This window comes from Oenanthe melanoleuca, chromosome 3 (assembly GCF_029582105.1).
Source record: "Oenanthe melanoleuca isolate GR-GAL-2019-014 chromosome 3, OMel1.0, whole genome shotgun sequence".
NCBI lineage: Eukaryota > Metazoa > Chordata > Aves > Passeriformes > Muscicapidae > Oenanthe > Oenanthe melanoleuca.
In genome coordinates this window covers 64,169,335-64,190,005 of record NC_079336.1, presented here as the reverse complement: position 1 = coordinate 64,190,005, position 20,671 = coordinate 64,169,335, and the positions used below count along the sequence as shown (strand labels likewise).

At 40.3% G+C, this 20,671-nt stretch overlaps 1 protein-coding gene and 1 long non-coding RNA gene across 2 annotated transcripts in view; both read right to left on the bottom strand.

Annotated features, from left to right (window-relative positions):
• Positions 1 to 11,285, bottom strand: part of TAB2 (TGF-beta activated kinase 1 (MAP3K7) binding protein 2) — a 60,056-nt gene extending 48,771 nt beyond the window's left edge. Inside the window, exon 1 of the mRNA XM_056486277.1 lies at positions 10,839 to 11,285. The gene's annotated coding sequence lies outside the window, so the exon portion shown is untranslated. The remainder of the gene's footprint in view (positions 1 to 10,838) is intronic.
• Positions 11,286 to 11,637: 352 nt separating this feature from the next.
• Positions 11,638 to 20,329, bottom strand: LOC130251146 (uncharacterized). The gene is made up of 3 exons (XR_008840107.1): positions 19,799 to 20,329; positions 19,452 to 19,628; positions 11,638 to 12,457 (listed from the first exon to the last, which is right to left on the bottom strand). It is a non-coding gene; the product is annotated as an uncharacterized LOC130251146 (long non-coding RNA).
• Positions 20,330 to 20,671: the final 342 nt, after the last annotated feature.

Genomic DNA, 20,671 nt, shown 5'->3' with positions numbered 1-20,671 from the left:
CACGGTGTTTTCTAGATATTGTCTGGATATATTACCTGGATATTGATATCAGCTGATAGCCTCTTATTAAGAAAAAAAGAAAATATAAAAAGTACATACAATTAAAAAGAACTGTTAAACCTTTAATGTTTATCTTCTAACCAGAGATACAGACAGATATTGTGCATTTTCAGGAAACTAAAGAAAGCTGAGAATCCATTTTATAAAAATTAATATTAAAGAAGTGCATGGTGAAAAAGTAACTCTGCTAGTCCGGATAGCTCTTCTCAGCTTTGACATACTAATACATTTCTTGCATTTGCAACAAAGATAAGAGGCCTGTTAATAGAAGTAGACTGACTTTTGAAAGATAAAATTTAACAGTGTCATACAGATAAAGCAGCAAAGGATTTGTAACTATTTGGCTCTGCATTTCACAATAATTCAATTTTCCACTCATTCCAATTTTCTAATGCTTGTCCCGCAAAAATAATAAGCCATAGGTTACATGCAGGCATAATTTAAAAATGCAGATGGGGACTTTTCAAAGGAACTGGCAATAACCAAGGTATTAAAAAAAACCCTCATGCTTTAATTTTGTGGTATCACCACCGTTTCCCACAATAAATAAATAGCAAACTAAGAACTATTCTTTCCAATTACACAGAGTTTAATTCTCACAAAAAGTTCAGAAAATATGATAAATGAGTGACAACAAATTCTTAAGTTCACAAGGCAAACAAAGCTGCACTGCTAGGCTTCTCCAAAACCAATTCAAAATCCCAGTCAATCCATATATACCAGAAAACAAAGCTACAACAGCCAGAGAAGGTGGCAATTGTAAAATATAAAATGAGAAAGGGCTTTCAAAATTAGTGAATTTGGACAGTCTGCATAGTCACTGCAGGCATTCTGCAGCATTCATGGATATGACAGTGTAAGGCGATGACTTGCCCTTATCACAAACAGGCAGCAGCTTGAAGCCACACAGACAATGCTGAAATACTGTTTTGTCCAAGACTCTTAAAAACATCAAACATGAAGACAATTTTTTTAAACTAACAAGATCCCATGCTAGTATAACTCTGAATATTTTTTCTAGATGAAGTATTTCTCTCAGTATAAACTATATTATGTTGAGGCAGATTGCAGGTCTCAATCTCATCTGCGTTGGCAAGAATTTCCCCACTCATTGATGGGGAGTAGAAAAAACATTCCAGAGAGCTGCCCCTGGCTCTGCTCTGAAGAAACTTCAGTTTGGTCTGTTCTTTCGGCCAGTTTCAACAGGAAGGAAGCCTGTAGCTCCACCAACTCTGCTAACTCCATTAGGTGGTACTTTGACTTCAAGATACTCTCTTGTCACAGCAACTGACAAGCAAAACCCATAAGAAATCACACAAAACCAATATAATAAACACAACCAAGGAAACATTAAAGAAATCACAGCCTAAACTTTAACTTGAAGAAGTTGTTGGTATCTGCCAGCCTAGAATCTGAACATGGAGGCCAGATTAGCAGCTACTGCCGAGTTCCAAAGTCCATTCAGAATCTGCAACTGAAAAAAGAGAACATCTACACACTAGTTTTAACTTACTCATCTTTAAATGAAGTATTCATTAATATGTTTGAATAGCAGATTATAATGTAAGAGATTCACTAGTTTTATAACCATTAAAGGTTACAAAAGGCTCCAACCCTATGCCAGAAATAATGTTCCCTTGCAGTACACAGGTAAAATATGAACATCATTACAAAACATCTGTTTTGCTATCCTATTTTAACAACATTTTTCCTCAAGTGCTGCACCTTTTCTCCAAATCTCTCTTTCCATAGTGTACATAGCTACCTACCTATTAGCCACACTTTCACAAGTTTCAGTGGGACCTGGATGTCCTACTGCACTGTAAAACTGGACTACAGCATTTAAAGACCAGAAAACCTTAGAAAAAACTCTTTCATATTGACAAAGAGAAGACTGCTAGGATTCTTGCAGGCACCATCACTTAAAGCTAATTAAAATATAGCTGTTGAAAGCATTTAAGACTCCTTGATTATGTCCACATAAGAGGAGAAAAATTACTGTTACCACCTTTCATCCAGGTAGGCCACTAGTGAAGATCTTACACAGTGGTAGAATCCACACACATAGGTTCTCTGGTGAAGTTAGTTCAACTAATTAAGTTACTTCAACTAAAGAAGTCAGTTCTACCTTTTGAAGGGCTAGCTTTCAATTTACACCATTTTGGTATTTCAGCTGGTGACTGTGAACAGCTGCAGTGCCACAGTGCATAGAGATAGTTCCTTGAACTGGTCTTCCTACTTCTCTGTCACAGGACCACTCCCAAGTCTACAGCTTCATGAGGGGCTTTCATCATCCACAATACCAGCTTAATTAACTCTTGTTTCTTCTATATATTTATTCTTCTGGCTTTTCTACCATATCTCAGTTTTGCAAAAAAACCTATTTGTGGGCTCATACTAAAATGACACCAGCGATCTTAGAGGAAAGGATGGCAAATCCATGCCCTGTCCCTGATGTAGCACAAAACCCCCTCAGTGTGAAGTTACAGGAGGCTGCCAGACTCCAGCATCTCCTTGGCACCCAGGGGCTAGTCTTAGCCCACAAGATCACCTAAGTTAAATAGCAATCTGGGTAACTTTCTAACCACCCATACAGAAACTGCCCTGGCTCACAGACAGATGAGATCAGAACAAGGGACCAGCTGCTTATGTCAGTGAAAGCAATCTTCCCCATTCAGTCACAGCAAAGTATCAATGGCCCCTGATGCCCATAAACACTTGTGTTATTCCATTTTTTGTTCTAAGCCTCCTATCTCAAAGCCATTTTGTTATATTACTTCAAGAGTAATCCATGTATGCAGAATACCGACAAAATAACGAAAGCATTCCTTTCACAGCAGCAAAGGCATATTTCTATATCAATAAACCAAAACTCCTCACTCAATGTTACAGCCCTTCCAGAAAAATAACACCATTCTGCGCATATAACCGCACTACACCAGCAATCTCTGTATGCAGACTTTATTATGGAAGGATGACACCCTCCCACCCATCCAAAATTATGCAGCCATGTTGGTACCTTTCCCAGTTTTGACAATACCAGTATCATCAGAACAGTGAAGATACCACATTGTCAAACTGATCTTCTTCCTTCACAGTATATGTATGAAAGCACTAATAACAGAAATTATATTTTCCTTTTGATCTGGAAACCACAGGGGGTTTTAGCCTCATGCAGGGGAAAAGAATAAACAAATAATGGGTATTTTCTCTGAACCTTGCTGCTTAACACATCACCTGCTAGACAAAAGAGACTGGAAAGAACAGGAATTTCCACTATCCAAACGACAGCTTTCACCTGCTGCTTACAATTTATTTTATTCTCCTTTGCCAAATACTGTGGAAGAGGAACTATTGCACTTTACACATAGAAAAGAAAGATCAAAATGTGCTTCTTGTAGAGGCACAAAAACTTTAGCAACCTTTTTTACACATATGTTCATACCAAGTTTTAACTCAGATACAGAACAGAATTAAATATATTTTTTAAGAAATTGCTTGTGGTTAAATTTCCCTTGTATTCAACTCATCTTCTGAAGAAATAAAAAGTTCTCATTCTGAGTGAAGCCCCAAGAGTGTCACAGATGTGATCCACTGTGATAACCTTCACTCTCAGCTTTGACACATCAAACTCTACCCTAAGCAACTACCAATGAATACAAGCTAGTGAGGGTCTAACTCAAGTAATTTCATAAGTCTTCTATGAATTTTCCACACAGATATTAAAAGTCACGTCAAAACATCACTAAATGAATTACAGCTATCAAATACAGTTTTAATTAATTTTTAAAGACTGGAACAATTTTTAAATGACTGACAACTAACAGGCCTAATAAAAGAAAGATACAAATACTTTGCTATATGTCTTTGTCTAATCCAATATAGGTACCTATGTAAATAAATTTATTATTCATGGGACTGCAAACTCTTCTAGGACTGACTTATTTAATAAATATTTATACACTGCCTTGCACAAAACGGCCTAATCCAGGTTATACTCTAGTCAATACAATAATCTGGTATTGGCAGTTATTACAGTAAGACAGTTTTAAATACACAATTTTGTGCATACAAAATCTTATTCCCATTTATCAAAGACAAGAGTAGTACATCAAAAAAAAAGAGAGAAAGACACCAGATTTTTCTTACTGTTTTATACTTATCAACCTAAACCACCTTTTTCAGCACACTTTTGCTGAGCCCCTGGAGATTGTTCCCAGGCTTAAGGCTGTTGGACTTAAAAAGGCTCTCTTAGAGAGATAACCTACCGTTCCCTTTGAACAACAAATGCTTGTTCAACACACAGAAAGTTGCAGTTTGAACCAGCTGAATGAACAGAAAAATCCAACTACAGAACTCCAGAGGTTTTTTTGTTTTTTTTTTTTCTATCATTCTCTCAGGAAAGCCTAAAAGAAACAGGGGCAAAGTTAGTAATGATACTCTGAAGAAGAGACAAAATGGGAATGAAACGCCAAGTGCTGAATATCTTTTCTTAAGAAAGGTATTCAAGAAAGATTAGAACAAAAAAGAATGACAAAGTGAAGAATAAACAAGAGGACACTAACACTTTAGCTATAAAGTATAGATCAGCACGCCTAGGCAAGGTAAATGAAGAGGATATGAATGACCAGATTTCCTCAGTTCTAGATCACCTACAAATATGACAGGATATCAGTAAAGTAGTTGGAAGAGATGAATTCTGCATGGCACAGATTTTTCAAAGTGTAAAGAAAAAATTAACAGAAATAACAAACAAAAAAACTATGAATGCTGTACAAAGACTGGAGAGTACTGCAAAAAGAGATGTGTAGCACAGCACAGACATAGGGAGGGGAGGCTTCAGTTCTCAAGAGTTTAAACACATGAATTGACAAAAGATACAATTACAGACCACACTATACAACTTAAATATTTCTTTAATTGTGTGCTTTTTTCCAATATAGAGGCGAAACAGTTAATTTTTTTCAGCCGGGGAAATCAGACTTAGGACTTAGACTTAGAAAGACTTCTGCATTTCTAGTCTTCAGTACAAAACAGAAATCAATTTTCACAACCCAAACAGCTTCAAGAAAAGAGATGATTTATCTGAATGTACATGTCATTCACAGCTTCTGAAGCATCAGATCAGTAACTAATGTCTGTGGAACAGTTACATTTTGAAACTTACTGTATTTTTTTTAGTTTCATATACCTTCTTAAAAAAGACATTCCAAGAACACATTGATAAACGTGTGGATGGCTCAGCAAGAGATTTTTACACACGGTGCAATTTCCTTTAAAAAATGCACTCTAAAGCCCTAGCTTTGACAATCTCAAGAGTTACTCCCTAAACATATTTATGCTTGATCTTTCTACAAGTCACTTATGAAAACACCTGATAACAGGAAAGCATATTCTTGAACAATAAAGAGAGGCTGCAGCAAATAAAATTAAAAGGTTACTCTTAAAGAGTATTTCCCATCTGCCAGTGATTTCTTATCCATTTCTACTAGCATTATGGACAAAATAGAGCTGTACCAAGCAAATGTTTATTTCAAGACTCAAAAAACTCCATAAAATTTTTAGTCTGTAATAAGTCTGTATTAAAAAGCAAATAATTTCAGGCTTACTAAAACAATTTGATTCTACCATGTCTCACCTTCACAAATATATCAGATCTGGGAGTACATCACATGTGCTGTGGGCATGCAGCAGCCCACAGAGACATGACTGAATTAAACTACCAGCATGTAAGCAACATGTAAGTCACATTATCTAAAGAAACTGCAACTATACATGATGTAACAATAAAATAATGTTTTTGATAGTGTATTTTCAGAAAAACATGTATATCTTATGCACTTGTGTAACTCCTCCCTTACTCATGCACATTCTTACCCCAAGCTACTTCACACACTGTCAGTATGGGCACTCCTGTTGAATCAGACCCACACAAACACAAGAGCAGGCACAGCTCAAGAGGCTCTGTAATGAGTGGAAGCAATAATATCACCAAACCTTTTTTTTCCAGTTTTCATCTTCTTAAGAACCTATTTTAATGTTATTTTTGTTCAGGGTACTGTCCCAGAAACCGCAAAAGTAATATTGTCCTGTTTCCCACAGATTTTTCTCTCCCTCAGCCATGCCCCTGTGTTCCAATTAGTCACATTCCACCTCTATCCCAGAAGCCTATTATCTTACCACTCTCTTCCAAGCACTGGCCACAATATACTTAACCTCTCATGTCCTCTAACTACTGACTGAAGAGAAGAGTTAGCACTTCAGACCTGGGCCTTACCCCGCAGACAACTGGCAGCTAACTACAGGTAACTGCTAAATTAATGCAAAACTTCCCCCTAAAGAGATGATCTTAATGAAGCCATCAACTTTAACAAGTTTAACTTTTGTTCAACATTAGTATAATGTCAAATCTTTCACACCTTGACCCTTGGCTAATTTCTCTGCTGAAATCTTGATGACTTCAAAATTTACTGAGACACAAAATTAAATGAAATATGATTGCTCAAGATTTGCGACTTTAGAAAAGCAAATTAAAGACAGTTTATTCACTGCACAAATACACAAACCCAGCAACTATTTCTTAAAAAAAAACCCCACAGAAAATAGGTGAATCTCAACATTTCACCCACAAGAGAACAGCTGATTCTGAACTCCCAAAATGCAAAAATTTATTCTCTAGCAAGAAACTGCATTTACGTGTTTCATACTTTTAATAACTATTCACACATATTTTAATAATTTTCAAGTGCATTTTAAAGGACATATAAAATCCCACAGATAAAAGGGTTCTATAAATTTTGCAAAAACCAGCAGATTTGTAAAAAAAAGTAACCTGAATTCATGTTTTCAATGAGAGTAAAAGCAGGTGGAATTCTGCTTTCTCCACTGGCAGCCCCAGAAGACCAGCCAGCCTGCACCACGTAGGACCACATTTGATTAATTTTGGAACAAGCATAAGATACTTTGCATTTAAGTGGTAATCTACCTTAAGTTAATCATCAAAGCACTGAGCATATAAAGTGGCTTTGTCTCATTTTTGGCAAATTCTAGCAAACCTAACAATGCAATGACTAATAGGTGTAACAGTCCTAGTTACTTGGGTGATCATTTTCCAAAAACTCAAATATACAATCTACAGTTTTCTTTTGCCACAGAGTATTCTCCAGCTAATGCTTTTTTAAACACTAAAGGAGGCACAAGGTTTAAATACATGCTGAAACACAGATTTTTAAATAATGGAAAGATTAAATTCTGTTCATAGTACAACCACGATCTGAAGGAGTTTTAAACCACTCATCTTTAAAGACAGTGAAATCTGATCTTCATCTGTGCTTAGAATAGGAAAGAGCTACACATTTTGCATATTGCTACAAAAATTGAATCCACATAGCATTTTTCTAAGAATAGAATGCATATTTCAAACAACAAAAAAAAAATTTTCTGGTAAAATTCTCTGACTAGATATTAACTTACAATTTATTTAGCACGTTACCAAATTATGCTTGACTTCTTGAAACCAGCAAAAAAAATATAAATCCAATGAGTTCTAAAAATATTAACTATTTAACTATACCTTAACTGCACCTATGGCAACAAGAACATGCCAAGTGACGCTGTTCATTCAGCAACAGTCATGTTCCAAGAATATCATGATACTACATGCAAACCCCTACACACAAAGATCTTTTAACTTTATTTATGTCAAGCTATTTCATTTGGTTTCACTAGAATGCAATTCCTACCAATTAAGGAACACCACCCAAAGGCAGTGTAACACAAACCAGAAAACTCAGTAAATATCTGTATAGCACTTGCAGTCATTTCTTGATTGAGAATTGTACTTGCTGAACAATTCAAAAGAAAAAAATCCCTAATTTTTTTATAATTAGGAAAAATATCTACAAAAAAATCTGTCAGGGAAAGCATCAATATTATGTCTCTGATTTTTTGGAAAGCATTCTCAAGAGAGGATGAAACTGAAACAACTATTATACTGAAAAACCCTTGATGACATTGAAGAGTTTATAAAAAAAATTACCCAATTGTACATCTGACAGCTTTCTTGCTTTCACAGTTGCATTTAAATATGTGGAATCCAAACCAGACCAGGTTGCTAAGCTGGGCTCAAGGCACCTTAGAGCATCCAGCAGCATTTCTCATCTTTGAAACAGAAAGCACACACTTGCCCAATTGAGATAACCTCCTATACCAATGAAGTGAGAAAAACCCAACTTGAATCACTGTATACATTCTTGGTAAAAAAGTTACCTTTCATGTAAAACATTTAAATACTTGAGTTTTGAATACAGCTTTTAAAAAAATCCAGTTCTGAATCACTGGAATTTTTGTTCTGTTTTCTGTAAAAGCACCAACAGTAACATCGTTCAGCATTCCGCTTGCAGCAGTTCAGAAAAGATCAGCCTGATCCCGGCAGTCCTAAATTTACAGTCATTTCATAAACTTGAGGTCACATCTGACCAACTTGCTTCTTCCAGTGTTTCCAACCATGGAGATAATGATAAGAAGGCAGCACTTGCAACAGGATGGATAGTAACACAGTTTTATGTTTCAAAGTACACTCTCGCAAAAAAAAATTGTTTAAGCTTTAAGCTGCCTAGAAAAAAAACAACTTTTTTTTTTTTCTTTTTTTCTTTTTTTTTGAGAATAATCTCTTCAACAGATGACAGGTTTAATTTTGCAAGACTCAAAAAACATACCAGTTACCTATAACACCAAAAACCATTACAAAACAACTCGGCTTTCAAAGCCATGCCATGGCACGGAAAATCACTATCTTCTGTTCTGTCACTGCTGGAAAAAAAAAGTTTCTACCAGGACACTGTCATAGGAAGAGTGCCCATTTTCAAGAATTCTACTATTGTATCAGCAGATATAAAGGAAGAAAGAAGAACCCTTTAACTTCTCTTATATTGAGAAAGATAATGGTTTGCATTTCACTAAGTCTCGAAAAGCTGGCATAAGCAAGGGTAGCACAGCACAGCATAGCAAGATGGCACTGCCCCCACATGTAATGACAGGGATGGTGCTTTATCAAATATCTCTTAACCACCTTCTCCCCCAACCACCTTCCTTACCTCTTCCCCTTTGCAGGCTCTCTCCACTGTGAAGCAACTTGACAAAAATCACCTAGGTCTTCTCAGTTTTTACAAGAAAATGACACTCAACTGAGGGTTTATTCTGCTGCAGCACAAACCAAGGTAGTATCTACAGTTAAGCATTCCCAAGTTTAACATGTGGATCACAGCCACAGTTGACTAAGATTTTAATAAAAAATGGAGAGTAGAACTTGCTGAAGCTGATGACATGTCCCTCCTAACGTGTCAGTGGAACTTCCTTCTTGCCAAAAGCAGGTATCAGAATTCTGGGGTTTGACAAAACCCAATTACAGCAGTATAGGCAAAGAATAAATAACTGAAATATGCATGTGAAAACACAAATGCCTAATTATCTGAAAATCAATAGCTAAGCTGAAAATTATTCCTGATTTCAGCCAATTGTGAATATAATGCTATTGCTACAGCATCATTGGCCCTCCTTATACAGGAGTGCACGAACAGTACCATTCTGGTGGGTAAAATCATGACATAAACTAACTTGAACAGTCTAAGAGAAAGACTATCTGACTTATGCTGATGTTTAGAAAGAATATGTTAAGAGTATTAAAAATTATATGCAGCACCATTTTCAGCATTCTACAGGCGAACTTCAGAAACTGCTTTGTCAAGTCTGTGTCAGATATCCTAAAGCTACGACTAGAAAACCACATCTGAAACCCACTCCTTACTAAGAAGCAACCCTTTGGAAATTCCTTTTTAATGTATGTGCTTCCCATCATTAATACAGAAACGCCCACAGGTCTTGGGAACAAACCAGGCCCTGCCGAGCCACCAGGCACAGCACAAAGAACACCAGGCTCCTGTTTTGAAGGCCTTGCCTACATCTGACAGGACTGAGCATTCAGACTTTTCATTCGAGCCTTCCAATGAATGAGACAGAGTACTACACACCTCCGCAAAGCGTTCCCACGTCTTTCAGAGGGACAAAACAGAAAAAGGAAAGAAAATGAGAAACAGTACGCATCTCCTCTCTGCAAAACCCCTCTTATCAGAATCATGTCAAGAATTTCTACTGGACAATTAAATTGACTCGAATAATGGAAACCAACGTCCCAAATATACTATATATGGAATCGAGCCCAACCAGCCCCCGCAAAGACACGGGGCACTAAAATCTCACACCTCAGACGCTCGGGTACTCATCCCCAAATGGCAGAGTCTCGCCCAGCGAACCCACACCTGTCACCTGCCAGGCGCCGGGCCAGCCCCTCCCTCCCTCTCCCCCTCCCTCTCCCCCTCCCTCCCGCAGCCAGGCGAGCCCGCTGGCAGCTCCCGCCCCTCCCCGAGCAGCCGCAGCCCCCCGATCCCTCCCCGCCTCGGGAAGCTCCAGCGACTGGCGAAGGAAAATAAGTTTCCATCTCTCGCTGAAGGCCCCGCTGTGCGGAGGCTTCCCGTCCCCGCTCTCCCACCCCGCCCCAGCACGCCGGCACGATCGGGGTGCCGGGGCTGCTCCCTCCCCTCGCACAGGCCTTCCCTGACTCCCTCACCCTGGCACAGCCCGGGGCGCGCTGAGCAGCCGCGGGAGCCCCGGGCCCCCCGCCCCCGCCGGCCCCCGCGCCTCTCCCCGCAGCCCCCCGGGATGGGACCAGGAAACCGTCCGGGGAGCCGCCACCAGGCCCGCCTCGGCGGGGTCAGCCTTACCCTGCTGCCGCTTCTCCTCCTCCTCCTCCTCCTCCTCCGCCGCCTCCCCCACCACCACGGCAGCAGCCGCCGCCACTACCGCCACCAGCGCCGCCGCCGCCGCCTCCACCCGGCAGGGGGGACCCCGCCGACCCGACCCGACCCGCTCCGCAGCCTCCCGCCGCCGCCGTTCCGCTCCGCGGGGGGAGGAGGCGGAGGAGGAAGGAGGTGCAGGAGGAAGGAGGGCAGGGGGGTCCGTGCTGCCGCGGCGGCGGGCGGGGTGCGGTGCGGTGCGGTGGGGGTGAGTGAGGGTGTGCGTGCGGTGCCTGTGGCGGCGCCGCTCCCGCTCAGCCGGAGCCGCCGCTGGGGCCGCGCGCCGCTCCCGGCCCCCTCCCCCCGCGCTCGCTGCGCTCCGAATCAAAATAGAGCGACAATATGGCGGCGGCCGCCCCAGCATCGCGAGAGCGCGCCGCGAGCGCTAACGGGGCTGCGCCGCGCGCCAATGGGCGCCGGGGCGGGGGCGGGGGCGGCGCGGGCGGCACCTCCGCCCTCAGGGCGGGATCGGGAGCGGGGCCAGCGCCTCAGCGCTCCGGGACACCGGCGGGACACCGGCGGGACACCGTGGGGCGCGGGGGCTAACGGCGGCCCCTTCCTGCCCTGCCACCGCTGCTCCGCCTGGCCCGGCGCTAGGGGAGGGAGAGGCGGCGGTGGCGGGAAGGTGGGCTGCCCTCCTGGGAAGCGAGCAGGGTCTAAAAAGGCTGGGAAAGGAAGGGCAACATCTGCAAGGGAGAAAAAAAACGGAAAAAAATTAATATTAATTAAGGCCCCCTTCTCCATTTATCTTCAAAACGGTTGTTTCGAGGGAATTGTCAGACATAGAAGCGCTTACTCCACTTTACACAGAGTACGTGATTTCCATCATCCCTCTGAGGCAGAGCTCTGACTGATCATCTCCCAAAAATGCCACCAGGCAAAGAGGGCCCGGTATGCTGGTGAATCCCTCTTCCTCTGTCAGCTTCACCAACACCCATTCCACGACAGGCATCTTTAATTTTAGTGGGGTATCCAAGTAGGTCTTTGTATTTCTCTAATTTGAGAAGTTTCAGCTTCAATGAAAAGACAACTTCCTCATGATATCGTAAAATCATCCAGTAAATCACTTGAGTTTTGGGGTTGTGATACCTTTCACTATCTACCTCTTATTCTTCCTATATTTGCTTTTGTCGTTGGATACTGCTGGGAACCAGGGAAAAGGCAGCCTTGAGGCCTTGCCTTTCTCAGGCCTTAACAAGGTCAAGGAATTATAAAAATGATTAAACACCTGCAGGGTGCATGAGAGACATGATGTTCTGCTAAAGTATGTTTTTTAGAGAGGTGTTGCCTTCTTTGACCAACGAGTCTTTTCTGTTTTGTTTTGCATGTGTTACCCTATATATATGTGTAGTGTTTCTTTAAATAAAGCTCTTCTCGCTTGCTTCTCCATTACATGAAGAACTTGTTGCATTATGCTTTTCACTGCTCCTGTAGCCTTAAAATGCAACATGCTTTCTTCCTGCATCTCTTGAATCCTCCTTCTTCCTCCCTGCAGCGAGCAGGTGCTTCCCATGTTGTCCATCCATCCATTCTTGTGTCATCTTACTCTGAAAAATGTAGCCAGACACAGAAATAATTTTAAAGTAGTCTTTATCATCTATGGCAGAGGGAAACTGCCTGAAACCCTGCAACATATTACGGCAAAGAATGGGATGTGCTGAAGCTTTCAGCTTTTCCCGTACAGTGGGACTGGGCTGGAATCAATAGAGAGAAACGTTTTCTCTACCACCTTAACTCCCAAGAGACAGCAGTAATTTCCAGCACATGCCAGTGTGTGGAAGGTACTACAAAATGGCCACGCCATAATCATCTCAAAACTCAAAACTACCCCTTACACTATTTGTTTCAGTGGTATGACAAGAGAGAGCAGCACTTTCTTTGCAAGACCTCAGCTGTTAGACTGGCCAATTAACAACTGCAACAGTGAATGGCATGAACCAATAAAAAATCTAGCGTGCTGTAGGCAGGAAATAAATTACTCGTGACAATTTAGGCTAAGTGTTCTGTTACAAGAAATAAAGTCAACCTTGCCACTGAAACAATGGATATGTGCAGAAATTATTGGACATGCACTTCCCAAATGAAAGCATTAACAAGTAAAAAAATGCCTCTCAACTACATTTAGTTAAAGCTGTCAGAATCCCAAGGGAGCTGCAAGGACTGACTGGAGCAGGCAGGGAGAGAGAGAATACCAAGGAGTCCAATAGTGAGTTGTTATGCTGTGAGAGGGAAAAAATAGAAAAAAGGGGAAGAGGAACACAGCTTTTTTTCCTTCATGAAATGGAAATATAAGGGGGAGTGTGTGTGTGTATGTATGTGTGTACATACACTCCAGTAAGAATCAGTTGTTTTCATAAACTGCAACAAAGAAGTCTGCACATCACCAGCATGGAGTATGAAACACATGTGTCCAAACCTTATTACTCAGCCTGTCTTGTGTCAAGCTTATACAGGGTTGAGAGTCACTGAAATTTGTTTGTTTGTTGCAAACAAAATAGTATTTCTCCAAAGTGAGACTGAAATTATTACAGTCCATTACAAAAATGGGTAATGGGGCACCGAGAAAGAAGATGCAGTGGGAACATCAGGTCACATCTGTACCAGGGGTTGCCCCCCTCTAAGTGCCCAGGTACATTAATCAAACCTTTCTCTTTTGCTACCTGTGCTATAGACAATTCATGGTCTGCCTTGTCATTGCTCAAGCACCCTTCATCAAACTGTTTATATTTTTCCCTGCTAGAAAATGAAATTTTGAATAGGTTTGGGGAATTATTCTAAACATCTTGTACAGAAAAGCTATTTCTACAAAGTACAGTCAATTTTGTCAGCTTGCTACTGACAATTCTGATGCTGAAATTTCCTGATAATGTTCTTTAGAAAAGGTAAGAGGAGGAGTCGAGTTAAAATCCACAACTGCATCATTATTTCTGAAATTGAGTTTAAAAGTCATCTTCCACAGCAGAAGATGGTAGCATTGGCAGTTTTAAAGGCACTTTTCCATTGAACATTCACCTGGCAATTTTTTTCTTTCTTCTAGAAAGGAGGTCTGTCAGTCCTCCTATTGGAAGGGTGACAAAAACAGAAGTAGCATTCACTGGCCGAGGAGAGTCCTTGGAAGTTCCTAGCCTGAGGTTGCAACCACAGCTTCTGTTACAATAAAAATTAGAATTTGAATTAATAACATGGCAAGGAAACACAGAAATTCACCTTATTTCACAAGAAATTTCAGGCACTGTACTTCTTCTATTCCACGTGGAAGTTACCAGCTGTTGCGCTCTGATGTGTTCTTTGCAATCTGCAGAACACAAACAGCTCCTGGCATTAGAGTTGAGACTCCCTTCTTTTCCAGGTTGCTGCCGTCCTTTCTTCAAGACAGCACCAGCTTTTTCACTTCCTAACAGCTCATCTGTTTGGGAGTGGAGCGCAGACATGACATTTGAGATAAGGATGTGATTAAGAGGTGCCTTAGTGGTTCATGAGTTCTAGCACCTTCACAAGAATTGGATAAGGCCTTTGCTGAAGGAAAATCCATTGAGATTTTGAGGACAGCCAGCCTACCCAGGCTTTTCTGTTGTAAAAGCATAGGGACTTGTGTTACAGTGGAGCATTATTGTATTTTATGAATTAAAATGAGGGAAATAGCATGTTTTAAAACTTGGTAAGATTTTTTTAATGCATTAAAAAACCCACACTTGTTTATATTGATCATGAGCACCTTAGGAGAATGTTTACACTTGAAGAAAAATATCTTTGCCTACCCAAAGCAATTCTGAAGGTTTTTTTTTTTCAATAATTGCTTTAAAACTGGGGAAGACAGCCATATTAAAATAATCTTTTGAGTAAGTAGGGAAAAGTGCATCCTTGACACGTCTTTCAGTGCTCTGAATAAGAGAATTAAAAATGTGTGAATAAAAGCTCTTATGCTCATATGACATACAGTTGAGTCAGTAGCTACTAGGGAGACAAATTTAGTATTACTTATTGCTACCATAAACCTTTTCTATTAAACTATTTTATGATAATTCAATGACATAAAATATAAAAAGCCAAGGCCATTTGAGGATTCAAAATACTTGAAGAGAAACACAGATTGTTTCTTCCCAAATCCACTGTTTCCTTGCTTTGTGGGAAATGGAGTAGAAAGTAATGATAAAAATTTATTTCCACTTTTCTTAAGATTTATATAATACTGGCATATAGTTCCTACATATCTCTAGGGTTTTGATCAGCAAGATACCTTTAGTCTCTTGCTAAAGTCCATCTTTATTCAAATACCTTTCAATCACTTGCTTAAACTTTATGCTGTGTTGAAACCTGAGACAAAGAACGGGTTTAAGTGTTTCTGGACAGGTATAACTTGCTGAGTTGAGACAGGAAACCTACCTTGAAGTCCAAACAAATGACTTGCCTGTTCCAGATACAAATCAGGCATGAATGTTTTCATAGTAAAAACCCTTGCAGAATGTCTTACAGCTCTTTCTTTCTCTAGCTACTGATACTGTCTCAGTGACTTCAGCCAAATCCCTTCCCTTTACACATTTTGTAAATATGAGAAGTGAGAGTGCAAACTACACGGTACTTATGTTATACTATATGTTAACACACAAGGTGCAATAACTATATTGTGTTTAAATTTCCCTAAATGTGCAGGAGGCTATTTGTAGGTGGCTAGTATATTTTAAAAAATAACCCAAAGCACTCTCTAAACCTAAATGTTTCATGGTATTAGATTTCTCTGTCTTCTTCTGGCCTTCTGCCCCACCACTGTAATTACCTTAACTTATCACCCAATAATAAAACTCTCTGAATAAATCCTGTGCCTGCTATTAAGGAAAATTAAAGCTTAGTACAAATTCTCTGCATTCTTTCTTCTCTTCGGCTGCAGTACTTGACAGCTTGCATGGTACAAATGAAACACATAAAGCCTTTAAACCACCCCACATCAAAAAAAAACCAACAAAAAAAACCCCAAAAAAAACCCCAAAGAAAGCTACTCATATCTTTTTACTGCTCATAGATATTAGACAAAGTCAGTTTTGAAGAAGAGGGTACTGGATCCCTCTTTTGAGTGGAAAACCCACTAGTGTAACAAAACCATCAATCATGTGAGTTAATATACACACTGTTCCAGTTTGTTTCCTTCTGGGTCTCATGCAAACCTTTGTAAGGAGAAGGCAGCTTATTCCAGGTCCACTGTGTCCTAGGTCTGTGAAATTGCCAGCAGAAGTGAAAATTGTGGAAATACATTTCTCTACGTAACCAGTTGTCCTCTAGCTACTGCACCAGAGTCCTCAAGTTCCTGTTCTACTTGTGTGACTTTTGAGTTCCAAATTGAGCTGTGTTTCCATCATAAACTCCCATGGTTTCACCCTTTCTGTGGGAAAAGATGACTTGTGTGCACCACAGTTAAAAATGTTTCAGTATCACAGAACAAAATATTCAGAAATACTAAACTTCCAAATCATCAGCTCACTAGCATGAAGAAAGATCATCTCTTTTCCAAGGTAAAATTTTTGCTACAACTAGGAAAACCAATACAGAAAAGAAGGTGATCGTATATGAAAACAATCAGCTACCACTGTAGCTATTTTCAGCTGCTATATTGTCACGTTGAGAAAGAAGAGGAAATTGTGGGAAGTTTCTTAGAAGATACATGACATACATATTTAAAGGAGTGCATTCATGTCCAAAAATTTTAGTGCTCGCTTGTTGGCACTTTTTTTCATCTCAAGATCTTCTGATAAATAACAAAATATCTTAAAACTCCTCAAAACTCTGTTCTCCGCAAAACACACAAAGCCCTCTAGATCATAACCCAGAAACTATAACCCCAGCTAAGCCAAACACAAATTTGTACTTAGATTTAGGCATAGGAAAGTTTTGTTGGCTTTATTCAACTCACGTAAAATTAAGCATATGTTTTAACACTTTACTGGATTAGAGCCTATGTCAGCAAAATAAATTTCTTGGGAAGAAGTAATAAAAATGTAGCTTGCAATGAGGGACAGCAGAGCCATTCACAGTTACAGAAGCTTTAAAACACTAGCTGGTATTTATATATTTAGAAAAGAAATCAGGCGTGAAACAAATCATTTTAGATAGCAAACTAATTAGTCTGCTAGAGAAGCACTTTTTAAAAAAATTTCATTTGAAGAAAAAATCTGGTTTTTGCACCCTTGCACCCCCAAAAGCAAATTGATTTTCACATCAAAGAAAAACATTTTTTGCAAGCACAAATTTCAAAAGTCATTTTCCCACTGTTTAGTAACAGCCTAGCTTTTTCCAGATATACCGCTGCATTCTCTGGAGAAGAGAACAGACAGGAGGCCAATCTTTTTAAACAGAGTTTCATTACATACATGCACCTGAATTTGCTCATTCCAGTTCACATAATTGCATATATATTATAAATATCAGCTAACTAATTCTCTTGTATGCATCATGCACTGATGCATATTTATTTTTAATGCTAAGAACTTCTCTGAATATTTGATGTTCTAGGTCTATCCTTTAAAGGGAACTTACATCATTCTCAAAACCAGAAGGAATACAATTCTACCAGACTGTGTCCGTGTTAATTTTAATTTTTCCAGCAAAACCTTTCTGTTGCTAACAACAGTGGGGCAAAGTATGAGTTTTAGTGTAGCTGTGGCTCCTTTGGCATTTAAAGCACAGGGCTATCTGTCATCATTCAGAGCTGCTCTATCTTGTGTGAAGGGCCACACCTGCTTCAGGAAACACAGACCAGGGAAGGGCAGTGCTGGGCTTGCCCTCTATGTGACAAGGCAACACTTGGATTGAATTGAGCTCTGTCTTTGGTGGATGATGAGCAAGTCAAGAGTTTATAGGCTGGGTTTAAAAAGCAGACTGGTAAGGGTGGCACTGTGTGGGTGTTTGCTGCAGGCCATCTGTTCACGGGGAGGAAGTAGATGAGGTCTTTTACAGACAGCTGGAAGCAGTCACAAAGTCACAGGCATTGGATCTTGTGGGGGACTTCAACCACCCTGACATCTGCTGGAGGAACAACATGGCAAAGCACAAACAGTCCAGGAGGTTTCTGGAAAGTGTTGGCCACAACTTCCTGACACAGGTGGTGGAGGAAAAAACGAGTAATGGTGAGCTGTTCGACCATGTACTAACAAACAGGGAAGGCTTTGTTGCAGATGTGAGGGTTGGGGGCAGCCTTGGCTACAGCAGCCATGAGATTCAGTGTCTTGCATGGAGGAGGGAAGGCAGCAAGTAGCAATGCAACTGTGCACTTCAGGTGAGCTAATTTTCAGCTACTTTCTTGGAAGAATCCTATGGGAACCTGCCCTGCAGGGAAGATGGTTCCAAGAGTGCTAGTCAATATTCAAGCTCAAGAACAGTGTATCCTTAAGAGCAAGGATCATAGGATTGTACAGTTTGGAAAAGATCTCTTGGATCACTGAATCCAACGATCACTTGTAAGTCCAGCATTAAACCTTGTCCATAAGCACCAGATCAACACTTTTTTTTTTAACCTCAAGGGACAGTGATTCTGTCACTTCCATGGGCAGCCTGTTCAAATCCTTGATGACCCTTTCACTGAAGAAATCTTTCCTAATATCCAATTTAAACCTCCACTGTTGCAACTTGAAGCCGTTTCCTCTTATCCTATCACTTGTTAGCTGGGAGAAGAGATCAATCCCCATCTGTCTACAGCCTCATTCAAAGTAGTTGCAAAGTGTGACAAATCTCCATTTCTCCAGACTAAACAACCTCAGCTCCCTCAGCTGCTCCTTATAGGACTCATGCTCCAGATCCTTCACCAGTTTCATTTGCACAAGTTGGTGCTTGGTAGTTTTCACCTGAACATGAGGAAGAAAGTCTATACTGTGCAGGTGACTGACCACTGAAATAGGTTGCCCAGAGAGGTTGTGGAGTCTCCTTCCTGGTGGTATTCAAGAAGTGTCTGGACACAATCCTGTGCCATGTGCTCTAGAATGATTCAACTTGAGCAAGGAGGTTGGACCAGATGACCCTCTGGTCTCTCCAAACTGACCCACTCTGAGATTTTGTGATTCTGTATATTGAGGCACCAGTGGTCACAGCAGGACTCTGCATTGACCCTTTGGCACTTCCCAGCAGCAGTGGAGCTGTACCAGCAACCCTCTCATATCCTCACACAGAAAATGTGTTAGACTTCCACAGTAAGTGTCATCTACCTGTTTAGCATTGCTAATACCTGAATCACCAGGCAATGCATGTGCTTTGCATTTTCTGCCTTTTCAAAGGGAAAAACCTTAATTCAGAAGACATCATAATTTGTTTTCAAATTAGGTTCTTTTACTGGTCTTTAGTAGCTCTGACCTTATAAGCAGTCATCCAAAGGTGCAAGGTTGCAGAGTGCACAGCCTGCAGGTGTTTGTGCTCATTCTGCATCACCAGCTACAGCACCAGAGCCCATTGAACATTTTCAGATAGACAGGTTTCTACTTTTGAACTTTTTCAGAAAATAAGTGTCTGGGCTGACAGTAGTGTCCTTACAAAAGGGAAGAATGAAGATGGATCTTATCTCACCCTTATGACACATGAGGGAATCCAGCCTTCAGACACATGAAAAGCAGGTTTCATTACTCCACTGTTAATAAATTCCTGATTTGACTGGATTTTACAGCTCAGGTTCCACAATCATATTTTCATATCTTATTTGCAAGGCCCATTGCTCAGTGAAGACCTGGTCATGGCCTCAATGCCCTAAAGAACAAACAAATATTAAACAGTAAATTTATTGAGTGCATGAAACTTACAGATGGTAAGAAAAATGGCTCCAAAGGAATATTTTCTCTAGTAATCCTTATAGACAGTTATGGGACTTCAATTAGTAGGGTTTGTTTAAAAAAAAAAAAAAAATCCATTCTTCTTACCACTTATGTCAGAGGTCGTCTTTTCTTCAAAATTCACCTCTTCACCAACTCTTCTGAGGTCCTGTGATGATTTCAGCAGTGTTGTATACAGATACCATTAATCAGGTTAAAGTTTAAACTAACTTTTAAAGTTGCACATTTCTAGTAAAGCCAGTGTCACCTGTTCAGCTGGACATAAGCAATGTTCAATCCATTATATCATGGAGAAGAGTGACACATATGAGTCACATCTCAATTCTGCTGTATGGCTGTCATCTGCTACTGATAGGCAGGAGACCAGAATGCAAATTGGCATTTGCAGGTTTTGTGTGGTGATGGGACTGCATAGAAGCCTTAGCACTCAGCTGCACACTGACTGAGAGTGTGGGAGAAAGGAAAGTTTTCTTTATTGGCAACAGCAGCAACGTTAGGGCTAAGTCAAGCTGGGCTGACCTTCAAAAGAAACCAGCTGCAGGGAGCAGGCTAAGGTACAACACAGCTGGAATGATGGTTCAGTCCACCAACAGTTAACTCAGGGTTGTGTGTTTAAAAGAACTGTAGTAATGGAACCATAAAAACTCCCACCAGTCGAGATCTCAGTTTGGGAGCTTCCTAATGCATTACATATTTTGAAGTTTAATCATCAGCCCTTCTCCAAGAAAAACACCTACTCATTTCAGTTAATCTTTGTCAGAATCAGTCCCAGTAGTAGGCAATGCTCTGCAGTAAAGTAAAAATAAGTTTCTAATCACAGAAATTAGTTCTGAAATGTCTTCCAACAGTAATGGTGAGTGAAAACTAGGTTAAAAATGAAATAAATGTAATAAACATGTATTTGAATATGTAATAAACATTGAACTATGTGCAATGAGCCATAGAGGTCTCATCTGGTTC